The sequence below is a fragment of the Diprion similis genome, chromosome 10 (assembly GCF_021155765.1).
Source record: "Diprion similis isolate iyDipSimi1 chromosome 10, iyDipSimi1.1, whole genome shotgun sequence".
In the NCBI taxonomy this organism is placed as follows: domain Eukaryota; kingdom Metazoa; phylum Arthropoda; class Insecta; order Hymenoptera; family Diprionidae; genus Diprion; species Diprion similis.
In genome coordinates, this window is record NC_060114.1 from 18,782,766 (window position 1) to 18,802,774 (window position 20,009).

The following is a 20,009-nucleotide window of genomic DNA, read 5'->3' on the forward strand; positions in this document are numbered from 1 at the left end:
ATACCAATAATCTGAAACGATCGAAACAGAGTTGATGATACGATTCAACGACTATTCTCTGAAAGACATTAGCAACTTATGTCTTTATTTATCGGCATCTGACAAATGAGCAGCGACGAAACAACATGGTGTCAGAAGTACGATCAACTGATCGTTGAGGGCGAGTTGCGCGGTAATTAAGATACATAAGATCTCACGCAAGCTATCGAGTTTTTATTTCGCCGCGTTAAGTTGATAGGTAATAAAATACGTGGGAAGAAAAGACTTTTATAACTAAATACGGGTGTTCAGGATCGAGGTTCGCACTTTCCACCGCAAGTTGGCGCTTCTCAATACCTCGCATCTCTACAGTCTCTTGTTCTGCTCCCTGGGGTCTCAGTTATCGAAGTTTTAATCATTGTCTGGTTTTAGTCCATCGCTGCCGAAATCCACGTTCCGGTTCGCCGCGGCAACGGAGGTTCACTTTGACCCGGTCAGGGCAAACGTGTCAGCGTCACTCCTAACGTCGGACGCAACATGTTCGGCGTGTAGCCATCCGTTCGTCTCTATACCCACATACACACACTTAACGAGTCCGTCGGAACACGTCAAAAGAAGCTGCCTACAGCTGATAAAATCCTCATTAGAGGCTAGGCGCATGACGTGATTAACGTAATTAACATTATGCCAATTGAAATCTCTTGTTAATTAGCAAGCTAACCTCAAAGAAAAAGAGAAGAAGAAAGCGAGAGAGATCAATTGCTGGATACGTGACATCAATAAACCAAACTTCTACAAGTCAATTCATATTATGATGATATTTTTGTCCTAAGTCCTCCCATAATTATTGTTAAAAAAAATTCCTGTATTAATTTTCGCTCACAGTTGATTTTGTACAACCTCGGATTACCATCAATATTATTATTATCATCTCGATTCCATTTCGCATAGAGGGTTTTTAGATGGACGATATTTCTAACAACACATCGCAATATGTTCGGTTGCCTACCACTAAGGGGGAGAAATATCGGTAAAACAGACCTACCGAGTCGTAATCACTTTAGCTAATTCAAGTCCTAATAATTACTTTAAGGTTATATGAACATCGAAACGACTGCTTGGCCAAATCCACACAACTCGGCAACACCCGCAGATCCAGTTCACTCGCGAGGACTTTAAACACACTATCTACCGATAACTCTTGCCAATACTTGTTCCCCTCGGTGGTGGGTGACCCAAAATACTAGGACGTTTACTTGCGGAAGCACCCTGTATATGCGCGACTTGCTGAAGGTACGAAAATATCGGAGCATTTTATCCACGGAAGGGATTACCGGACTCAAGACGCCATTTTAAATTAACTTTAGGATTAAGCCTAAATTAGTCTTCTTAATTCAATTCGAATCCCTAAGGTGGTGAGCTGCGCTTCACCCTCCTTCAACCGGTCTTCTCTGAATATAAGGCAGGTAACTATATACCAATGTATATTATATATACATACGAACATATATATATATATATATATATATATATAGGTATATACCTCGTCAACTTTACTCGGTAATTTCTTTCAACCCTAGCCCCCCCCCCCTCTCCTCCACCGCCGACCCTTCTACTTCTTACAATTTTTTTTTCCCCTAGTTTTCTTCTATTTTAATTTTAATTCTCTTTTTTTCCTCCTCCTCGTCTTCTTCTGCCCTTCAGGCAAGTCTTTTTTTCTCATCCCGTTCTCCTTTCCTCTCAACTGCAGCAATCCAGCTCAACCACTTCGTCATAGTCTTCTACAACTTAACGCCTCTACTCCCTGTGCTTTTATGTCTTACATCTTATACCTTATACCTTATACCTTATACCTTATACCTTATACCTTATACCTTATACCTACTGAGTTCTATGTAGGAGAGACTTTTACACGGCAGGCTTGTTCTGCAGGCCAATTTAAGCACATCAAACCCCCGATCACCTACCCGACCATACAAATTCTTCCGTCGTTTTTTCTTTCTAATTTCTTTTTTGTCGAGTTTTTACCAATCAGCGATCTTATTTCGTTGTATCATCACCCTCGGCTTGAAATGATCATCCTGCACGTTTTTTTCTTTTACCGAAACAGATGTGGGAGAGACGAAAGAGTCGTAGTAAAAAAGATAACGAAAAATGGAAGATGCAATGAAAAAGTGAGGGAATATGGTGAAAGGAGATTGATTCATTCACTTGATTCGTATAGAATCGAATTCGCAGTTTGTTTTGGACTGAAAAGAAGGTAGCCGGAAGGGGAAGGCATTAATGAACATTACAGTACATACGTGTACGTATATTCTTGGCAAAAAGACTGACTGAAGGGAAATAGATGGATGGACGGATGGATGGATGGACAAATATATAAAGTTTATTATTACATCCATGCCAATGTTGCACAATTCAAGAAAACGGACAACTAATCACACGAAAGTGACACAAAAATAAACGAAAGACAAGACAGGGGGTAGAAAACGAGTTACAGTAAAGTATAAAAGAGAAAGGAGCAATTCGGATGGATAGAAAACTTCAACCAAAGGTCAATCCCAATGAAATATGGCTGAACAAACGGAAAAAAAAAAAAAAAAAAACACGCCTAAAATCCAGTAGAGAGAAAAGCACGTTCTTTAGTAAACTATAAGGATATACTAAAGACAATTGAAAACCAAGGATAATGCAAGAAAATAAAATCACAGCAAAAATGAAGCATAAATTCAACCGCAAACGAACTCTTAACGTGGAGGTGTAACCAGATGGAAGGTCAGAATAGCGCAGAGAGAGAGAGAGAGAGAGAGAGAGAGAAAATGAGGCTTGGCCTTATAAGATACAGATCTTACGGATTTGCAGAAGCACGGCAAGAGGCGGTCGATTGATGGAAAACAATATACGAAAATACTTTCTCATCATCACCGTCATATCTATACATATATATATATATATAGATACATTTGGCACCGGAAATTTCCCCACTGCGTGTTTATAGTTTTTTTTTTCTTCTGTTTCTTTCGTTTCTTTTTTTTTTTGTTTTTTTTTTTACTTCATCGTAACAGCTCAATCTCTTTTTTGTCTTTCGTTCGTACGTTTTTGGTCAATTTTCCCGGATATTATAGTCCGGTTTTTAACTCGTTTTTCACCCCCTCTCATAGCTTGGCAATTTTAGAAAACACATCAATCACCGAGTGGATGGGAAATTTGACTGGTTGTGAGTACTTCGTTAACTGAGTTTTTTTTCCACCCTTCAAACGCTCAACACTTACCTGAATAATAATAAGTTGTGAGAATTCATCACGGTCGAAATAATTTCCAGCTATACACGCAGGCAATGAATGATGTAAAATGGACCACTTTGTAATTTTCAGTAAATTACATTTTGCAATCTTAATTAATGTATATTGAAAAATTGAAGTTTATACAGCTTGAATCTGTATTAATTGTATTAATTTAAACTTTCTATATTGGCAAATAGCAACAGGGAGTTTCTTCCTGGTTTAAACGCAATAAATGTCTTGCATACTCATGCCAAGAATGCTTTAGAGCAAATTTTGTTGTTGTTGTTGTTGTGAAATGATTGTTTACATAATTGACTGGTTAAACTCACTCTTAATTATTGTTAATGGTGATCGAGAAAGAATTAGTATGAAAACAGAAGATAAAAATAACTTCTACCACAATCGGAATATTTAAAAAAATTTTCTACCATATTAGATCGCCATTTTGAATTTTGTAATCTGACTTCAGATTCGTGATCGCAGCCACGCAAGGAACCGACGTGTAACAATTTTTATCAGATTTCAAATGTTTTTAGTCTTTTCTCAGCGTATTGAATACGCCAAATTTAAATTTTGCAAATCTGAGGTTAGATCCATGATAAGCAGCCCATAAAACCTTACGATACCAATTTCCATTCAAATCAATTTTCAAGATGTGATAGTTTTTATTTATTTTTTTTTCTTGTAATTCTGTTATTTAAATTATTGTAAAAATACTGAACCGATCAGAGCCAAAATCTAATCGGTTTGGATAGCCACAATCGCTGAGAGAAAAAATTGATCACATATACAAACACAGAAGTCCATCTGACAATGATTGGAGATGATTCTCCAATCTGCAAAACGCGGAGTTACAGTGAAAAGTCAACTTTTCATTTTCGGCGTGATTACAATAACTTCCTCCCATTTTCTCTGAAATGACAGAAACCGGAAGCGTTGCACGTCGCAGGCTTAGCAGAAATCTTACAGGTCGAGTAAACAAGGGAAGGACCGCTTAGAGCACACGCTTGACGATTGTATCACCTGAAACCTATATCAGGCAGGTGAGCAAGTAATACGAGCACATTTATCATTCTCTCCGCATGTATTATTCCAAGCTTTCTAAAAGCTTTTCGCTGTTGAGAAGCGCTCGAGCAGTGGAAGCAGCGGTTGCTAGATAAAGAGAAGGATAGCTAGAGAGAGAGAGAGAGAGAAGGAGAAGGGACATTGAAAAAATGGAAAAACAAAAAAAAAAAAAAAAAAAAAACGGGAAAGTTGAAAAAAAAAACGACCGAAAAAACGAAGAGAGAAAACCTCGTGGAGTGTATGCACTAATCGTAAGTCATTGCACCCCGTGACGAAAGCAAATACCGCATACCGCTGCGGCAAGTTTATTCTTACTTAAAATGGTTTACCAAAATTGAGAATCAGATTCGTACATATAGTGCATTCCGCGAGGTATCAAGAGATCAATATCGATAGGAGAAATTTTAGATTTGCTGCAAAATTTTTTGTACGATGTTACTGCATGTTGAAGAATGAAGCTCGATCAGAGAGAGAGAGAGGAAAAAATTCCACCATCCTTATCTGAGACATCCATGATTTAATTAATATTTTCGGATTAACAATTTTGTAGAATTTGAAGAAAAAATCGAAAGAATCGAGTCACGTGTTGCTAATAAAATTTTTATTCGTTTATTGAAATCTAATCATCAATAATTTGTGAAAGATTAGTATTTTATGAGGTTACAAAGTAGATAAATAGATACAAATAAGATCACTAGAAATATTTTTTGCTGATTTTTTTTTATTGTTTTAAAATTTTTTTCTAAACACCGTTTTCTTTTCCAACCATTTGTGTAAAAAATTCTGGAGTAAATCTAAAATCTTAACTTCTGATCTTGATCGATACCTCGCGGAATGACCCATGTCTATATGATCCCTGCACCTCATGTCACCGTGTCTACGAATTACCCCGACGTTTATCGATCCCTGATCCATGTATCGCTCCATGTGTCAGCTTGGAAAGGGATGTACATATTTGCACGCGGCAATATCCGTTCGTCACGATTTGCTGTCGCCATTGTCTGTCAATCGATGGTATAAATTTCTCCTTCCTGTTTCTCGGTTATTTATTTTTTTTTTTTTTTTCTTTTTTTCTTCTTGTCATTTCCTATAGCAAACTAAAAGAGCCGGATATTATGTTGCATTGAAAAATGTCGCTATAATAAAATTTTGTAGACAAGTATATTTTACACGTTAAAACACCGTGAATTTAGATTTCATTTTACAATTTTCAGAACTTTTAGATATCTCTGATGAAAATTAAATAGGAGAATAAAAGAAGACTGGGTGAGTTGAATATTTTCAAGATTCCATAAAGGAAAATCATAACTATGCTGCTAAAAAAAAAAAAAACACACATTTTTCTCCGTTTCTAAATTATTTTCGATTTCAGGCACTGACAGCCGTTTTTAATTCTGCTTGTGAAATTTTTATACTACTCATTTCAGGTAGAATAGATTCAGAACTAATTTAGACACAGGTGTTACATGAGAAATCTAATTACCGTTCGAGTATAATTTCGTGACAGAAGTAGTAAAAAATAAAATAAAAAGTATAATAGATTTGATTTTGCAAATAATGACGCAAGTCGTCGATGAAAGTGACGATACTTTTGTGTCAAGAATTGATGAATTCATCACACGATATATCTTAGAAGAAATTAACGTTTTGGCTGTTGGGTGTGAAAAAGCGCTCGAGATCGGAAGTAGAAACAGCCAAGGCGTGGTCAGACACGAAGCGCGCGGTTTTCGCTTTACGAGATCCGGAGGGGCTTTAACGTTTAACGACATTCGCTAAAACAACCGCCTTTCGTGTCCAATTTGTTCTTATTGTTTCTGGCAGCAAGAATCCTCGCCTCGAAATAATATACATTCCAAAACATTAGTGAGGATATAAAAATACATGAGTATTAGGGTGGCCCTTAAAAAAGTCATTTTCGAATTTCAACCGGCTCACCCACCGAATCGGTTTCAAATAATTAAAAGATAATTCCCGAATTTTTTCAGACTTTTATCTCAACTCTAACCTGTTCTGTGTGAGAGGGTGGATTTCCCCATTTTAAAGTCGCGTTGTACACCTCGAAAACGTGGCGAGCCAAAACTCCGATACCGCTCAAGCGATCAGGATGAAACTTGGGCAATTGATGCCTTAGTTTGGCAAAAAGTGAAGCGACTTTTTACTTTTTGAAAATTTTGAAAAAAAATTTACAGATCGGTTATCACTCACTAGAATAGGGAAAATTTTCACAGTTGCATCGAAAGGATCGAACTATCCGGTATGATGCCACTTGACGCTAATGAAACACACACTTTGAGCCCAGTCCCATAAGATTTGATGGTAAAATGACGAAATGGCAGTTGATCTGGTTTTCGATTACGAAGAACAGTGACATCTGATTTTGGCGACTTTTTTTACCGACATTACACGCGTGCCGGTAATACATACGTGTAATGTCGGTAAAAAATTACCGACATGCGTGTAAGGTCGGTAAAACTTGTCGCTAAAATAAAATGTCGGTGTTCTTTGTAGTCGTAAAACTAGATCTGCTGCCATTTCGTCATTTCACCATCAAATCTTATGAGACTGGGCTCAAACTGTGCGTTTCATCAGCGCCGAGTGGCATCATTACGGATAGTTCGATCATTTTGGTGCAATTGTGAAAATTTTCCCAATTTCAATGGATGATAACTGATCTGTAAATTTTTTTTCCAAATTTTCAAAAAGTAAAAAGTCGCTCCATTTTTTGCCAAATTAAGGCATCAATTGCCCAAGTTTCGTCCTGATCGCTTGAGCGGTATCGAAGTTTTGGCTCGCCGCGTTTTCGAGGTGTACAAAGCGATTTTATAAGCACCTTAAGGGCACAACTAATCTATCGAACGGATGTCGATGATATAGGTATTAAGGGGCTTCATGGTTCGCTGATTACGAAACTAAACTTGTAATTTGAAAATTCAAAATGTCGGATCGAATATGGCGGACCAAAATGCAAAATTTTATTCGATTTTGACAAAAGTCGGTGCTCAGCGGTTTTCGAGGCTGCTGATTGCGAACCTGAACTTAAAATTCCAAACTTCAAAATCATGGATTCAATATGGCAATATCAAGCAACTTTTGGGATTTTGATTTACCATTCTAGATCCGCCATTTTGAATTTTGTAGTTTCGAGTTCGGATTCGTAATCAGCGATCCACGGAACTCCCTCCTACCAAATTTCATCGAAATCCGTTCGGTAGATTTAATGTGCCATGAAAGGGTTAAGTGGGGAAATCCACCCTCTTGCCACGCTACGGGTTAGAGTTGAGATGAAAATCTGAACAAAATGGGAATTATTTTTCAACTATTTCGACCCGATGTGGGGGGTGACCCGGTCGGAATGAAAAAATGACCTTTTTAAGGACCACCCTAATCAGTATAAATGGAAAAAGAATATTGATGGATGAAAAATTTTTCATCGGGAATTGTATCAAAATTCAAGCCTCACGTATTGCGTAGAGATTTTCATATTAAATTTGTGTCTGTTGATCCGGATGCGAAAATAATTACTTTCAACACCGTAAATGCGTTAATTTTATATAACAATGCTCATAAAACGAGGAATATTACACATAAATTCGATAATCGTTAATTCGATCGGATCGACGATGAATAAAATATTCACAAGTACATTATAGGATGCATTCATTTAAGGACCATAGTTGTTTCGACTCTGTTTTTGATTTCGATACACTGAACTTAATTTGTACAAATAAATTGATAACGAAGCAGACGAACGGAATGCGAATTTATTCACTAATTGCATTAGCTGCCTGTCTGTAATTTTTTCGAGATATAATTCGATAGATTGCAAAATATTTAAACAGTTATTCGTAGAAACGATGTACAGCTATGACGATGAAAAATAATTTGAAAATACTTCAATGCACGCTGCAGTGTAAAAAAATTTATTCAATTGAAGCATTCCATTCAATTTATTATAAATATTACTTTACATGAACCATGGACGAAATTTTTTATAGTAAAAATGGTAGGCTGCACTTTTTTTATATATATAAATATACAAATATATACGGCATTCCATTCCAAATTAACCTACGTATGACCCTCACCCCATCGGCAATTTTATTATTTTGAAGTATGGTATAGAGTATACAAAAAAAAAACCATCTGTCCCCGAGTTTTAGATTTTTTGGACGACGGGTTTGATATTTACTGCTCCCAAAAACATAAAAACTCAATTTTTTAATGAATTCCCCTAATTGATTGGCGTAAAATTTTTCTTATGAATTCCTTGTTGAACACTGAAAATTTTCACACCAAGATGGAATTAGGCACGCTTTTGGTTTAGAAGCTGCAGGCAAAACAAATAATTAAAAAATGAGCAAAACGAATAAACTAGAAATTTGTATTTTTAAATGAACATATAATTCGATTTTTCTCAATTCTTAATTACTCGTTTCGCCTGCAGCTTTTGAACCAAAAGCTTTCCGCTTCCATTTTGGTCTGAAAATTTTCATTTTTTAACGAAAAATTCACGAGAAAAATTTCAAGACAATTTATAGGGGCTATTCATTCAGAAATTAATTTTTGGGATGGAATCCCTCATACATATACGCCGGTATCATAGCAGACAGTATTATACAGGTATATATTACCCTGATTACTTAGTGATCAGGGCAAACTTAAGCCACTATCCGAGAAGCTTTTAGGAACGGGCTGTTAGACTCCATTAGCTTCGGTAGCCGAGCAGCCACGTCTTGCGAATATCCATGCAAATCATTCAGATTACTAAATGCCGTGATTAATTTGAGGGTGAGAATTATTGTGACCTCATTTATGCTGAAAACGAGTCGATTTCTTTAAGGGGCCAACAGACGAGCAAAAAAAAGGTTTTTTTCGAGAATTATTTCAATAAGTTTCAACTGTAAATATCGATATAGGCTTTGTTAGGCTTAATAAATACACTTTCGAATTACATTAAAAAACAAAATTTCATTGACTTTAATCACTTTTTAAACACGAAAATCGTAGTCGAAAATCAGTCTGACAAACAAGGTAGATCAGCGGTGTTGATGATTTCTCGGAGATGGTTAACCTGAAACTAAAAAATCGAACGGTTTTGAATTCAGCATGATAATGGTCTTAAAACAACTCATACGTTTTTTGAAATTCTGATTTTAACTACATTTTTTTTTTCTTGCAAAAAGGGCAAAAACGCGGTCTTTTTTAACTTTTTCGAAAAGTGGCCGATATTTCGTTTATTTTGCAAATATCAAAAATTGTATGATTCATTCCAAGACCATCAACATGCTGAATCTAACACCGTTCGATTTTTTGGATTCATGTTAACCATCTGTGAGAAATCTTCAACACCGTAAACCTACCTTTTTTCAGACTGATTTTCAACTACGATTTTCGTGTAGAGAAAGTGATTAAAAACAATAAAAAAAATTTTGTACGTAATTCGAGAGTGTATTTATTAAGCCTAACAAAGCCTGCATCTATATTTCAAGTTAAAACTATAGTTGTAAAAATTGTTGAACAAACCCTTTTTTTTACTCGTCAGTTGTGTAGACCCCTTAAGTGGTCAGCAGTTTTTCAGAAAACAAGAGGATTCAAGATTCACTCAACGGTAAATAAATTGAGCTTCTTTTTTTTTGGCTGCTACCAAAACGAGAATTTATAATTGCGTTAATTGGAGAAAAATTTTCAATTTTTTTTTTTCTCGTTTCATCAGATATAATTTTTAGAATTGTCATTTAAGGAAAGTATTATTTAAGTGTTTCTGTGTCTCAAGTGAAATTCACGTCTCATGAATATAATAAATTTTTCGATTTGGGATAAAAATAAAAATTTATAAACCTTAATCCGGTTATAAATTATATCCTCACGAACATGCTTCATCCCTTAACGTCAAATTATGCGGAGAGTTTTGAGGAGATGCAGGCCCGTCTTAGACGAGTGAATTATCGCACCCCTCGAAATAATTCTATACAGCTGCATGTCTAATATGCGTGTTAGATGAAGACGTATCGGCAAAAGTTACCAAACTAATTATATTAGACGAAAGATTCGGGGTTCTGCAGTTTGGTTAGAAGGCGTAAATCTTTCGGCAAAAATCCCGCCGTTTCGAAAAGCGTTATGCTGCTATAATTTGTTCCTACGATTAGGAAAATAATCAGTCGTTTTATAAAATTTTACGATGATTTTACGAAAAATTTTGAAAGATTGAATACCGCGTAGAACATAATTGGATGAAAATATTATCTCTTTGAGACACACATTATTTTTGAAATTCAGAAAAGGATCCAATATGGTGGACGAAAATTTCAAATTTGATCGAAACCAGTCAAAAAACTGTACGCAGGGGTTTTCGGGGTTACTGATTAAATTCGACACAGTGAATTTTCAAAATCTGATATCAGACTCGTAATCAGCGACCCCAAAAATCACTGTACAGAGATTTTTCTGCTGGTTCAATCAAATTTGAAATTTTTGTCCACCATATTGGATCCGCGTTCTTGAATTTCAAAAATCGTATTTCAGATTCGTTACCAGTTCAGATATAATTACTCTCGAGTATTGAAAACCTTTTAGTATACTATCAGAAATAATAAAAAACCGCCATGAAATATGTCGAAAATTTACCCGAATATACAAAAAATGGATACAAAATAGGTGGTGATGATGCTTACCACCATGACTCGAAGGGTTAAGCATGTCGTTCGATATAATAATCTGTGAAATCTTGTAGGTTGATAATTCTTTGTAAACAAAATGACGATGGAATATGGCTGTAATAATTGCGCGGAGCTTAATTCCTCGAGAAGTATAAGAAGCTTACACCGTTTTCCAATTTATACGGGTTCCTGTGCAATGGCGTCTGTGACTATACATATTATACCCTAAGCCACTCAGGCATCATCGCAGTATACAGACCGTGGTGTGAGTATACATGGTGTGCCTAGAACTCCTACGAGACGCCCCTTTCTTCGAGGTTAAAACCTTTAAGTGAGACGGGTATCAACTGTCTAAAGAAATCCCTATATTGCTAGGGAATTATTTCTCTGGCGAACGCTACTCTGCTCGCTAATGCCATCATGTATAGTCTTGGTGTGAGTTATTTCAACTCCCGCTCATTCTTTCCCCGCGCAGACACAGGTTGAGTTGGCATGGAATACCTTATATAGAGGTATATAATTTAGCGTCCAGCAGGAGGAACAGTGCAAAAGTAAAGAGAAGAAAAAGAAAATAGGAACATGTGATGAAACCGGTTAAAAAAGATGAACGTTCAGGAACGAAAGAAATGTATTTTTAGTACTCTAACCTCAAAATCGCGACTTCAATACAATTTCGTGGCTTTCGTGGTCGAAAGTACGTGTCGAAACTCGTACGGATAAGGCTTTCAGACTTGCATTCGGCTCGTGCTGCAAACCTCACGTCCCGTCAAAAGCCTTATCCATACTCGTTACGAAATGTGCTATTGAAAGGGTGCGAAGAGATTGACTCAGGTGAGCTTTCACCGTAACAGGTGGACGACACGTTGAACTTGTGACAGTGATGCTGGGCAACTGCAATCGTACTGTGAGTATACATTTCTGCGAGGTTAAGGCCTTTCAGTGAGACGTGTACCAACGGTCTAAAGAAATCCCTATATTTCTAGGGAATTATTTATCTGACGAACGCTGCCCTCCTCGCTAATGCCATCATGTATAGTCGTGGTGTGAGTTATTTAAAGTCCCGCTCATTTTTTCCCCACGCAGATTCAACTTCACAACAATTAATCAACACTGATCTAGGGTATTTTGGCGCCGTTGGTACACATCTTACTTGAGTTCAGTCCAGCGCGAGAGAGAAACTTTTTTGGAGAAAGAAGCTGCAGTCCTAGGCACACCATGTATACCGGCACACCACGATATAAGAGGATGCCTCCAGCTCACTCGTACATAGCAATAAGCCGCTTTTCACATCAACACCGAGTATCTCATTTAGCGCGTTTCCGGTTACTGCGTAAGGTCACGGGCATGAAAATTGGGTCGAATGCGGTGATAAAACAGAGGTAAAATTTTTTTTTCCCCGGTAGAATTGACGTAGAATTAACGTTTCTTTCACTCACGTGAAAGCACAAAAAATAACAACAATTTTACGACCTGTGAAATGTACGTTTTTGCAACGAAATCGAATTAGTTAATAGTGGTTAAAACAATGGAATATTGAAAATATAACAAGTTTTCAACTTACTACTAGCAAAAAGTTTGAAAGAGTTGAATTCACAAAATCATCAACTCGATTCGTTGAATTTAGGACAAATTTTATTAATAAAAAGTAATCACTTTTGTAACTTGAAATGCAATTCACGCTTAGGAATTCGTTTAAACTGTTTCGCGTACATGGAAATTATATCAGATTATAAAAGAGAAGTATACTAGATCAGAAAAACTATTAAATCTATAGTAGAACCCTTTTCCTCAAAAATATAACGTGTGCGCACAGAAAGAAATAAAAAAATTCACCCCTATTTCGAATAATCAACAAAGAATGGATTTTGGTTAGATACTGCAAATTTTATTTTATTTTATATTTACTCCTTTTTTGAAAAATGCAATCAATCAAAAATCACTAAAAGTTCACATTAAATGAGTTTCAATTGTTCTACATCTTTTACATCTTTTTTCTTTATATAATGATACATGCTCGCAGAAAAAAGGCGCAACAAGTTAAAATACTTTTCTGCATGATCTAACTATCCTCTTTCTAAACTGAAATATTCGAAACGATTTGGTTATTCTCAAGGTTTCAATGTCGACACTGAAAATTCGGCAAGTTTGGCAATAAGAACCGAAACTGGAAATCCAGAAAATAATTACACAGAAGATAAGAACAATATATATGTATAATGTGTTTATAAAAATACCTTCAACATTTCTAAAAAGACGATCTCGACGAACTCGGAGATGTAAACATATTCACGTTGAATTCTACAAAGTCCTGAAGAGGTGTGCGAGTCTCACTGTTCGAACCTTCACTGCAGCTTTTAAAAAAAGCTCGGTGTTAAAGAGAAATATAAAATAGCGTTCGCACTGATGAAATTATTTGTTTTAGTTACAAAAACCGTAGGATTAAATTGTCGAGGGTGCAGACGAGTGATTAAAGCAGATATTCGGAACAATACATTCGCCGAAAGCACATTTCTGCAGCAAGATATTACAGAATAATACGAAAACACAGTGCAGCAAAGTGCAGTGCGGAAAATTCAACATTGAAAACCGATAAACCGATGCTACTCGACTGCCGTTCAATTATTCCAGTGTACTGAACGAAATCGCGATGAAAGGGGGACGAATTCCAAACGAGGAATGATATTTCCGAGTGACGCTAATTCCGCGACGGCCGGCGTCGCCCGACTGACGAATAATCGGCGTGACTCTTCTTCGGTCCGAATCGCGGGCGTCGCGACGCGCTCAAAATGGCGCCTGCGTCGAAGATACTCTTGTGCCCTACGCGTTTCGAGCATTGCAGGGGTGGTGTGAGTATACGTGGTGTGCTTAGGAGTGTAGCTTCTTTCTCCAAAAAAGTTTCTCTCTCGCGCTGGACTGAGCTCAAGCCAGATGTGTACCGATGACACCAAAATACCCTAGATCGGTGGTGATTAATTGTCGTGAAGTTGAATCTGCGTGGAGAAAAAATGAGAGGGACTTTAAATAACTCACACCACGACTATACATAATGGCATTAGCGAGGAGGGCAGCGTTCGGCAGGTAAATAATTCCCTAGCAATATAGGGATTTTTTTAGACAGTTGGTACACGTATCACTTAAAGGCTTTAACCTCGCAGAAATGTATACTCACAGCACGATTGCAGTTGCCCAGCATCACTGTCACAAGTTCAACGTGTCGTCTCCCTGTTACGGTGAAAGCTCACCTGAGCCAATCTCTTCGCGCCCTTTCAATAGCACATTTCGTAACGAGTATGGATAAGGCTTTTGACGGGACGTGAGGTTTACAGCACGAGTCGAATGCGAGTCTAAAAGCCTTATCCGTACGAGTTTCGACACGTACTTTCGACCACAAAAGCCAAGAAATCGTAGTGAAGTCGCGATTTTGAGGTTAGAGTACTAAAAATACATTTCTTTCGTTCCTGAACGTTCATCTTTTTTAACCGGTTTCATTACATGTTCCTATTTTCTTTTTCTTCTCTTTGCTTCTGCACTGTTCCTCCTGCTGGACGCTGAATTATATACCTCTATATAAGGGATTCCATGCCAACTCAACCTGTGTCTGATCATTGGTCTTTATCTCTTTTGACTTGTGATTTTTTTTGGGTAATCGTTGTCTTGACTCTCGTAGATCTCTGTATTAGAATAGTCTGAAATTACTCTAAAAAATGCTTTAAAGAACTGAGAAGGAAATGCCGGCCAACTTGTCGGATTGCAAATTCCATAGTAATTTTTATTCTCTATACTCCTCTACCGGCTGTGGCATTTTTTCATATTTTTACGATGAGAATTGTGACGCAAGAAGTTTTTAAAAAACATCACTTGTTCACTTTATTTTAAATAATAACAGAACACATATGGAACGTAACTGATTGGAACCAAGTGAAAACCACTTGTTTTATGGAGCTTTATTATGAGTTCAAGTTTCAAGCAAATCGAAAAAGTTTAAAGTTTCACTGACGTGTCCTCTTAACCCTTTGAAGCATGGTGGAAACCCACGTTCCCCCCTCGATTTTCTTGAATTTTTCTAATTTATTTATTTTTTTAACAATACCCTTTGTTTCTTTTATGTGTGGCTTACGAAATTTTTTGCTTTCTCTCCAAAACTGTATGTTTTGTTGATTCTGATGAAAAAAAAAATGATAATTCCTAATAACATACATTAATAACCACAATATTACGTATTACAGAAATTTCTCTCTATGCGCAAATATATAATCAATTGCATTGCACACCCTAAATTCACATCTAGCCAATCGTAGGGAAGGTATGTAATAAACCCACAATGCTGTTCCCTGGAAAATCATATATTTCAACATGTACTTAACGATCAGGTCTACATACATGGTATATATATGCGTGCATACCGCACATATGCAGCATGCTGTAGGTGCATATACCCGACATTCTGCAGCGTGGCTGCATCAGCACGGCGCGGCGCAAGTAACGTTGCATACATGTGCAGTGGAAAGGAAATGTGTAAGCGAGCCGATCCTGCAACGTCGCCGGTTACACCGGCACATACGTATAATCAGCGCGTTTAAACTTAACGATCCGTAGCTATAAGATATTGGAACTTCGTAACGCAATTTTATTATTAGATGTAATTCGCGACGGTAATACAGTTTTCTGTCAACAGTTGTTCCTAGAGATATAGTTAGATGAGATAAGTTAGACCTTAGGTTTCTCGCTTCTGTCTTCTATAGTCTATGGCAAGAGTAAAAGAATCACGCCAGTGCCCGTTACCATTTTGTTTACTCGCGTGTAATCGACTGTATTTTATCACCAATGATAATTACCAATAAAAACAATCGAAAGTACTAAATGAACGATGCAATCCCATAATTTGTGGATTGTTATCGATCGATTCAATTCGTGACTCGTCTGACGTGTTACTTTATTTTTATTTTTAATCCTCAATTCAATGTCTCTTCGTTTTGAGGAAAATTTAAAATGGTACAAAACAAAATGGGGGTAAAACAAAAAGAAATCATAGATCGTGGAAACTCTCCGTGGTCAAAGTTCCCGAACTTTAGCAAAAAAGAATTTGGTTTGAAGTTCGGAAAACGCAAGAGAATGAGAGAAAATTCTAAAACCACGATCATTTTCGACCACAATCGCTGGCGGTCGTTTGATTAATTGCAACGGCAGATCGAAAAGTTTTCGTCTGAAAACTTGGTTCGGCATTTTTTTTTTTTTTTGCCTTCTTTTTGCAAAAACTTGAACCATTATAACACCTGCGTTTCGGCCGACGATTAATTACGCGATTTATACCACAATGTTGATTGAATCGAGTCTGCGAACTTGAAGGTATCCCAGGTCGATCTCTCCGATTTGATTTCTTTTGTAATATGTTACAGTAGACTGAAAACTAAGCGACACATATTTTTTTCATCTGCCATTAAATACTTTAAAGGGGTGAAACCACACTCCAAAGTAATAAGGCATGTCAAGGGGTGATTTGACGCATTTACAATTATTATCTGTACATAAATACGTGTTTTTAGATACAGATGCGGTAACTGTAAATAAAACTTGAGAGTCAATTAATATTATTAGAGCTCCAACATGTTCCCATGCAGAGCTGCAGATTATGAAGATCGTGGACCGAAAATCATGGACAGAATCGAAGTCCGAGGATCCGGGAGAAAAAGCTGCCCAAGTTCAGCCACCCTTCGGCTGTTTGTTTTGCAATTTGCATGATATGGGTGTCGCCGTTTATTTCTCCCTTTCCGCAGGACTCGAGCGGCGTGATCCTAACCTAACTGCGAATAACGCCAACCTTTTAGCGCCTCCCTTCCTGCAGGAATACTCCGCGAGGCTCGATCCGCGGGTTAAAAGGTCACTTCGTGACTGCAATCCTCTCATTCTCCCTTTCCCCTTTGCTTTTCGTCTCTCCCTCGTTTTCTCGTGTTGAACTGATTAAGCACCGCCCTCAAAACCGACTCACGACTCGAAGGGTAGAGTCTGACCTTTTTTTAAACTTATTCCGAGGATCAGCGAACGTGTGTGTATATTTTAAATTTGCATCAAACGTGCTGCGAATGCAAAACGAAGTAAAAAATAATTAAAAATTAAAATTGGCTGTTTAGAAGATAAATCAATTTTCTACATTTCTTTGTCTTTTTTTTTTGGCTTTCATTCATTTTTCTTTCTCTTGTTACGAGCAGTTTGGTTGGTCAAAAATCGATACTTCTTAATTAATGATTGAATTTATTTTACTCGTAAACTTTTACTCGGAGAAAATATGACTGGAATTTTGAACTAAAAATTTTGATATCAATGTCTATTTTCAAATAACTTTAAGGTTGCTAAAAATCTAACAGTAGACATAGTTTAATACCACTTTTATAGTTATTTTAGATTATTTCATTCTATTTAGAAGACCATTTTATATGAATTTACTGAAACATTTTTACTTTTACTTTTTTTTACAGTTTATATATTTACTTTTTAAAACAATGTACAAATTTTTTATTTTTCTGAAATTTTTCTTTCAAAAATTCTTCATTCGGCTGCCAAGTCCTATCAGATTTTAGATTTTTCACTCCGCCGTTTTCGAGATTATCGCGGAAGTTTGTCAGACCGACCGACAGACTCTTCCTTTTTCATGGTGATGAAAAGTATCGCGAAAAAACTGTTTTTTCGGCTTGTTTTTTATCCTATTGGACGCTAAAACAGTAGTCGGAACAAAACAAGCCATCGTAAAATAAAACCAAACGATTCTACAAAATTTTTCAAAATTTCAAATCGATTCAAAATATAGCATCGATATCCAAGCTCAACTAGTTATGACTTCAGTTCTTTATATTTCTGTATCTTCGAAAAGTTTTCCGTCGTTTATGGTTATAATGATCTGGTAAATGCCATCCTACGACTATCTTGTAACAAAATTAATAAAAAAACTTGTCACATATTTTTCTATGTAACCAAATAAAGGAAGGCTTAACATGAGATAATTACAGAAGTCAAACAAGTTTCCTGTCGTTCTTCCGTTTGCCTCATTTTTATTGCATCCAGCTGTCTGTGTACACCTAGATAAATATAACTTACAACTCGTGTGTCGGAAATTGTATTCACGCAATAACGGCATGGAAAATGGAAAGTGATATACGACAGGAGGTTGAAAATCAGCGAAAGGAGGAAGTGGAGCATTTCTTCATCACACAGAGTTACACGCACAGTATATAACTGTACAACCGATTATCGATGGCGTAATATGAAGGGCGATAGACTCGTTAATTCATAATTATAACCTCAAACCGCGTAGATAAGAATATGCAACAATTACAGCTACGATACTGCAATTGTTATCGGAGGAACGCACACGGGATTCCTCGTGTCTCTCAAATCATTGCACCAACAATTGTGTTAAAACATAATGCAACGAAAGTCTCGGGCAATAAATGTGCGTGTGTATACATAACCTGCTTCAGGAAAGTGCAATTACAACGATTACGTACCGGCTTCTAATAGCAACTCGGCAGATTGTCGAGTTTGATGAGCATGCGATAATGTTGTCATGTATATCGTTTTTATTTTTCAGAAAAACTTGAAATTTACTTCGTACAATAATTTCTAACCTGTAATTGAGCTCGAAAAATACGGTGAAAAACGCATCTCTCCTCATGATTTTTTGGTTATTTTTTTCACAAAGAGCCGGACAAAAATGTCAAATATATACATATATATGTACAGGAGAGGAGGTATTATTTTCAGATATTCAGAAGCCGCACGTATTCGCCTTTTTACATATCTTATGGAAATTTATTCATCCCGATGAACATGATAAACCTGCAGCGATATGTGCCGAATCTAACCTCTCTAACAGTCTTTGCATCTTCTGCACCTACATATATTTATACACACCTATCTAACATATTCTATCCTATAAAAGAGATGAAGAGACGCCTCATATTTTGCACACGTTTCGTGCTGTCGCGATCAGAATAGTTTCACAATTCTTTTCGTCTCTCTCATTATACTCAGTCTCGTTTCAAAATTTAGCTGATATTTACAATAAACTTTACCTGTAACGAAGAATCGTTGAAAATTTTTCTTTAGAAAAATGCTTTTTCAATGACTACTGATAAATCTAATTATAGTTATCGACCTCTAGCGTGAAGATTTTATCCGACATAAAAAAATTGTGAAAAGTTTCCTCTCTTTTCAAGTTATTCCGAATTAAAATTGGAAGCCTTCAATTCAAATTGTAATAGTTCAAATATTCAATTCAACATAACTTGCGATTTTAGTTTTTTCATCCAATTAAAAGTTATACACTCGTGTCATTTGTTACGGATAACATCTACTGCAATAAAAAGTATAAATAAATAACCTATGAATTATTAAACCAGTAATTAGTCGGCGTTTATAATTCATACATTATTCAACCTTCCACTTTATCAGATCGGCAAATGTGCCAGCGCCATGTTTTGATGCACTTGTGTTGCCGATTATAAGGATACAACGTTTTCAAACGATATAAAATAGTTAAGTAGGTATACATATAAGGTACATTATATACATATACGTTGAAGATTGTCATCAGCCTGCAGTCCAGATCTGTGCTGGAAGAAAGTGCAGCGGTAATTTCTGCGAAACATGGGTGTACCTATAATCTCGTATATAGATACATATACTTACATTACTTACATATATACATACCGACACTAGGAGTTAGGTTAGAATCGGCTCTGGTCACCGCTGCTGTTTGTAACATATTATATTTCCTCTTCTTACTTAATTTTCTCTTTTGCGGATCAATTTCTTGGGGGTAATTTTTACATATAGATTTTCAAGGTATAAAAATTTATCACCAAAAACGAGAAAAACCCCAAACAACCACAAACAAAACAAAGAAACGACAGATTGTACGGAAAAATCTGAAAATTTGCAGAAGACAGAACTTCACCCAGTTTGCAGTTAAGCACAAGTTATAGAAAGTTTTTGAACGACGACGAGAAGGCGGAAAGAAGAATCGCAAGAT